Source organism: Plecotus auritus (assembly GCF_963455305.1).
Source record: "Plecotus auritus genome assembly, chromosome: 6".
Classification (NCBI taxonomy): domain Eukaryota; kingdom Metazoa; phylum Chordata; class Mammalia; order Chiroptera; family Vespertilionidae; genus Plecotus; species Plecotus auritus.
The window spans coordinates 44,320,646-44,326,671 of NC_137773.1; the positions used below are offsets into that span (position 1 = coordinate 44,320,646).

The 6,026-nt window shown below is 40.1% G+C and overlaps 1 pseudogene across 1 annotated transcript; it reads left to right on the top strand.

Moving 5' to 3' along the window:
- Nucleotides 1-2,170: 2,170 nt before the first annotated feature.
- LOC308251640 (proliferating cell nuclear antigen-like) lies at nt 2,171-3,036 on the top strand (annotated as a pseudogene). Its single transcript has 2 exons — nt 2,171-2,474; nt 2,514-3,036. The product of its transcript is annotated as a proliferating cell nuclear antigen-like (transcript).
- Nucleotides 3,037-6,026: the final 2,990 nt, after the last annotated feature.

Consider the following 6,026-nt stretch of genomic DNA (forward strand, 5'->3'; position numbering starts at 1 on the left):
TCGTGCTTTCTGAGTAAGAAGAGCACTAATGAACACACGTGTTCCCCTCTCCTTTCCATCAGCTTCTTGTTTGCCAGCATCCCAGTGTTTATGGCTTCTCATGTTTGTAACAAATACCCTCACCATGACCTATTCTAACTTGACCTATCCCTCACTGATGGCCATCCAGAGTTCGATGCCAGGCAGCAAGGCCTGGGGTAGAGTGGAGGCATGGAAAACTGCCCAGGGAAAGGAAGGAGAGGAGATGAAGGGCACACACAGTGGATCCATGTCAACAGTACTAAACCTAAGCTCATCTGTCTGCCTAGTTTTAGTAAAACTTTGCCAAGTACAAGACCAAAAAAAAAAAACACAACCAACAAACAAAACAAAAAAAAACGTGTTTCCATTTGATTCTGTCCATATGCTACCCACAATGAAGTCTTTAAGTAAGACCTGCCTATTTGTCTGGATGATACCAGAGTATGCAAGTAACATTCTACCACTTAAGAGTAAGATGAACAGTAGTCCTGGCCAGCTAGCTCAGGTGGTCGGAGTGGCATCCCAATATGTCAAGGTTGCGGATTCGATCTCCAGTCAGGGCCCATGCAAGAATCAACCAATTAGTGCATAAAGAAGTGGAACAACAAATCAATGTCTCTCTATTTCACACACACCTTCCTCTCTCTCAAAAAAAATTTTTTAAGAGTAAGATGAATAGTAAGGAAATTTTATTTTTTACTTAAGGCTCAAATCTGTTTCCGTGTGAACCCACCAAGACCTAAACTTTCAGCAGATCAACAAAATGATCCTTGTATCTAAGGCTGGAGCTCTCTTTTATTTCCAGCTCTCCTGCAAGGAGTCCAGTACTTCGGACTTTATCAACAGAACCTTGGAAGGACAAGGAACAGGGAGATGCAGCCAGGAGAGGAATGTAGGGCTTCAGACACATTGTGTATACAACAGTGCTGCTTAAACCACTAAGATTTCCATTCCATTGATCCTAATTTATTTCAGATTGCTCAATGGGGCTGCTAATCAAAGCCAGCAAATACACACCAAGACAAGCAAAAGGGGGAAATGACCTCCCTTTACCCATGTCAGCTGTCAAGAGGGTGGTAAATAGTCAGAATGAATAAACACATCATTACTGATGCTTTAATTCTATAATTAGAAAAACATTCAGTTAAAATGCCAGACCCAAATTTGTAGAGTATTTGTGAAGTACAGTCCTAAAATCAGTTTCAGATATTAATAGTCAGATCCCTGTGTTAAGTGCAACACTGCTTTTGACCCATTTTTCAGTATTTGCTTAGTCAGAAAGGGTTAAATGAAGGGTCTGGAAGAGTAGAAGGCTTCTTAGGAATAAAAAATAGCTATTTTTTTAACAATAGGCTTGAAATACAACGATGAGCACAAAATCAGTACACCTGAAAAGAGAAGATTGATACTTTTTCAAGCTATTATAAACTTTAAGTTTACAATTTAACTCTAGGTTTAAACTACATATAAAGAACAATAGATCCACACGCTTCTGTCCCAATTTGTGAAAAAATCAGAATAGTTGAGGCTAAAGAAACTTTTTTTTAACAACCTGGATATATTTTAAACATAGTCCTAAGTGAAATTTTTAAATGTAATAAGTAGAACAAGATCTATAGCAGAATATCATTTATGTAATTGTAAAATACATGTACACAAAACAACAATAAGCATTTAATAAGAGTGTATACCAAAATCAAAGAACACAGTGAATGCATTAGAATAACTATCTGAGAGTGAGCGAGGCAGTAAGAGTAGAGAATGGAGATAGAGAGATAACACATTAAAAAACAAAACAAAAACAGAGACCCCGCCCAGCCGGGTGTAGCTCAGTGGTTGAGCGTCAATCCAGGAACGAAGAGGTCACCCGTTGGATTCCTGGTCAGGGCATATGCCCAGGTTGCGGGCTCCATCCCCAGGGTGGGGTGTGCAAGAGGCAGCCAGTCAATGATTCTCTCTCATCACTGATGTTTCTATATCTCTCTTCCTCTCTGAAATTAATAAAAATATATTAAAAAAAAAAAAAAAAAAAAAACGAGACCCGGCGGTCTAGGGCTCTCACCGCTGCGGCAGCCCGCTCCTCTGTGAAGCCTAGGCCGGCTACTCCTCCTTCACTTCGCCTCCAGCTGCTCGTTGCGACTTTGCCACCATGTTCGAAGAGCGCCTGGTCCAGGGCTCCCTCCTAAGAAAGATGCTGGAGGCGCTTAAGAACCTCATCAGTGAGGCCTTGCTGGGACATCAGCTCCAGCAGCGTGAACCTGCAGAGCAGGGACTCATCCCTCGTCTCTTTGGTGCAGCTCACTCTGCGGTCTGAGGGCTTCCACACGTACCGCTGGGACCGCAGCCTGGCCATGGGTGTGAACCTCACCAGTGCATCCAAGATACTAACCTGTGCTGGCAACGAAGACATCATTACCCTAAGGGCTGAAGATAATGCGGACACCTTGGCACTAGTATTTGGGCTGAAGATAATGCAGACACCTTGGCACTAGTTATTTGAAGCTCCAAACCAAGAAAAAGTTTCAGACTGTGAAATGAAGCTAATGGATTTGATGTTGAACGACTTGGAATTCCAGAACAGGAGTACAGCTGTGTAGGAAAGATGCCTTCTGGTGAATTTGCAGTATATGCAGAGATCTTAGTCATGTTGGAGATGCTGTTGCCATTTCCTGTGCAAAACATGGAGTGAAATTCTCTGCCAGTGGGGAACTTGGAAATGGAAATATTAAGTTGTCACAAATAAGTAATGTTGATAAAGAAGAGGAAGCTGTTGCCACAGAGATGAATGAGCCAGTTCAGCTAACTTTTGTACTGAAATATCTGAACTTCTTTACAAAAGGTACTCCACTCTCTCCTACAGTAACACTCAGTATGTCTGCAAATGTACCCCTTGTTGTAGAGTATAAAATTGCTGATATGGGACATTTAAAGTACTATCTGGCTCCCAAGATCGAGGATGAAGGCGGTTTTGAAATCCAAGAAAACAAAACTAAGCTCTTTAAGAACTGCGTCTGAGATGTCCACATGCTTTTAAAAGTCTCTTTTGTCACCAAATTTGTACCTGAGTACAGATGTAGATAATGTTTTCTGTAAATAACCTATTTTCCATTCTCTACAATTCAAAGCATAGTCTCAAGTCAAATCTGGTCTTATTAACCTAGAACTTCTGCCTTATCTAGAAATAGTTTTTAGGATTTTTATAACAAAGGGTTTTGACTACTAATGCAGTTTTAATAATTGTGTGGGTTTTTTTTTTTCAATTTAAATAGAAGTGGTTTGAATTTCAGATATTAAAAAAACAAAAACCTTTCATGGAGCAATGATGGCCCTGTGCTATGAGCTAGGAAATCTAATTATATCAGCTTTATGTACCAGAGTCCAAAAAATTATAGTCACAATCAATAAAGCTTATATGTAAATATAAGAAAAAAAAGTTAAGAAAAAAACAAAGGTAAGGAAAAAAACAAAACCCAGAGATGCTAAGATAGTTCAACATGAAATGTAATTATTACAGGCCAATGATTACTATGCCTGTGGTTCAGGACCCTAAAAAAATGGTTGGGAAAACAATCAAAGATAAATGCTACTTAAAATGTGCTCTTTTTTCTTCATTTCTCTCATTGATTTTAATCCCAAAATGAGAGACTAAAACCAAATCTGAGCTTTGATCTCCTCTTGTGCAAGACCATTCCTAGGTATATGTGGAAAGAAGGGTACAGATTTGAAATACGATGAACATCAAAACTTGGTGATGAATTAGATATGAAGTGTGAGGTCAAAGAATATACACAGGTGACTTAGGGAAGTGGGTGGGTAAGAATTGAGAAAATGAGCTTTGGTGGGAGAGGGGGTGATGGCGATTAAATATCTCTATATTCAGTGCATTCGTGATTTTTATAAGGCTGTTTCTCCAATACCTGCCAGTGACTTAAGGTCAAAGGTCAAGTCTGGTGAAGTATTTCTATAATGACTCAGAGTTCCCTGATGATTTGGTTTAAACCAGAGACAAAAAGCAGGATTTTTTAAAAATCTTTCCTGAATAGTATTTCTCACAACTAAGGTTTTGATGAGCATAGAGTGGCAGAGAATTTAAGGCCACATTCTTAAAAGTCATCCATCCATGTTACACAATCATCTCCAAACCAGACGCTTCACAGTTGTCCACACGGTATTTTCCAAAAATGCACCAATCTGAGTCCTACCCACACTCTTAACAGTGCGATGCCCATACTCCTTCACCTGGAAGTGAGGTCCCCGCTCCCTCACTTTGAACCTGGTGACCTTTGTAACTGCTTCAACCAATAGATTATGTTGAAAAAGACGCCGACTTCCCAGGCTTGGTCATGAAAGGTGAAGTGGTCTCCACCTGCCTTTCTCTCTCCTGGGATACATACCTTGGGAGATCAGAGCTAACATTTAAGAAGTCTGCCTATTCTGAAGCTGGCATATTGGGAAAGCCACGTGAAGAGACTATGCAGACAGAGGGACATCCAAGGGACCCTGCTCTTCCAGCCCCAGACTTTGAGAGCCCTCATCCTCACCACCTGACACGTGACTGAAGGAGCCTTCAAGAGATCCTCGGCCCTAACCGGTTTGGCTCGGTGTACAGAGCATCAGCCTGCGGACTCAAGGGTCCCAGGTTTAATTCCGGTCAAGGGCATGTACCTTGGTTTCGGGCACATCCCCAGTAGGGGGTGTGCAGGTGGCCGCTGATTGATGTTTCTCTCATCGATGTTTCTAACTCTCTCTCCCGCTCCCTTCCTCTCTGTAAAAAATCAATAAAATATATTTAAAAAAAGAGAGAGATCCTTGGCCCCAGCCACAATCTTAGCACAACAGCATGGTAGACCCAAGCCAAAACTGCCTGGCTCAGCCCCTCCTGAATTTCTGACCACAGACACTGCCATCTCAGATTTTTATTTTAAAATCATTTTTGTTGTTTTAAACCACTAAAGTTGGGGATGAATTTTATGCAGAAATAGATAACTGATGGAGCAGTCTTTCATGGTAACTGATACAGCACCCTACATGGATGGTCATCCCACCTTCATGCAGAGAGAAAATCTGTGATTAAGCCTCGGAGATTATGCTTAAGATTCTTTTTTTTGTTGTTGTTGTTATTTGTTAATATTCACTTAGTACTTCCTCTATACTAGGCACTATTTTTCCCAACGCAGGGAAACCTTTATTATTTTATGGATATTTTACATTGGAGGAAATTAAAGCACATTTAAGTAACTGCCAAAATTAAACAAAACTACCCACAGAGGGGGCATCTTCCAGGGGTAGGATCTGACTCCTGGCCCATGCTGTAACATCATGCTCATTTTCTTTGGTCACTTTTCATGATTGAGTTCAGTTATAAACTTTTAGGGGTGAGGACAAAACTGAAATGAAACTATAAAAAGACAAACTTGGCTAAATAAGCCTACTGAAAATTGTTGCCCTAATAATACTGCTTTGCATTTTGTGTATCCAAGCAAAGTAATGCTCTAATACTATAGAACAATAATCTATTACAGACCAATAATCTAATTAGTGAGTGCAAAACATGAATATACAATGTATCTAAGCAGATTAACATACACATCAGAACAATTACATTGACTCAGAGCAAAGGTTGTTAAGGCCATGAAGAGGCATATGCATAAAAGGGGATCAGGAGCCACAGGACAATTGTGTTCCATCTCATTTTAACACATGATAACAAATACTGAGTGCTCAAGAAATGCTAATATTGGCACAGAGAATGTTACTCTACCTAACACAATGAGAATGGAAGAAGAATCAACAACCAAAAATGTCATTTCTGTCTCATCCACAGAAAGCACTGTGTTTAAATCCACTGAATGAGAATGAAAGTGCTGGCAGGAATTCAACATAGCTCTTTAGGTCTCCAGAGGCATCATTACAGTGTGTTTTCTTTTTTAAAAGTCACACTTAAACACTTGCTCTCTTATAAACTGTTAAGAAGCATCGCTGTATTTCTGTCTCGTGATGAAATA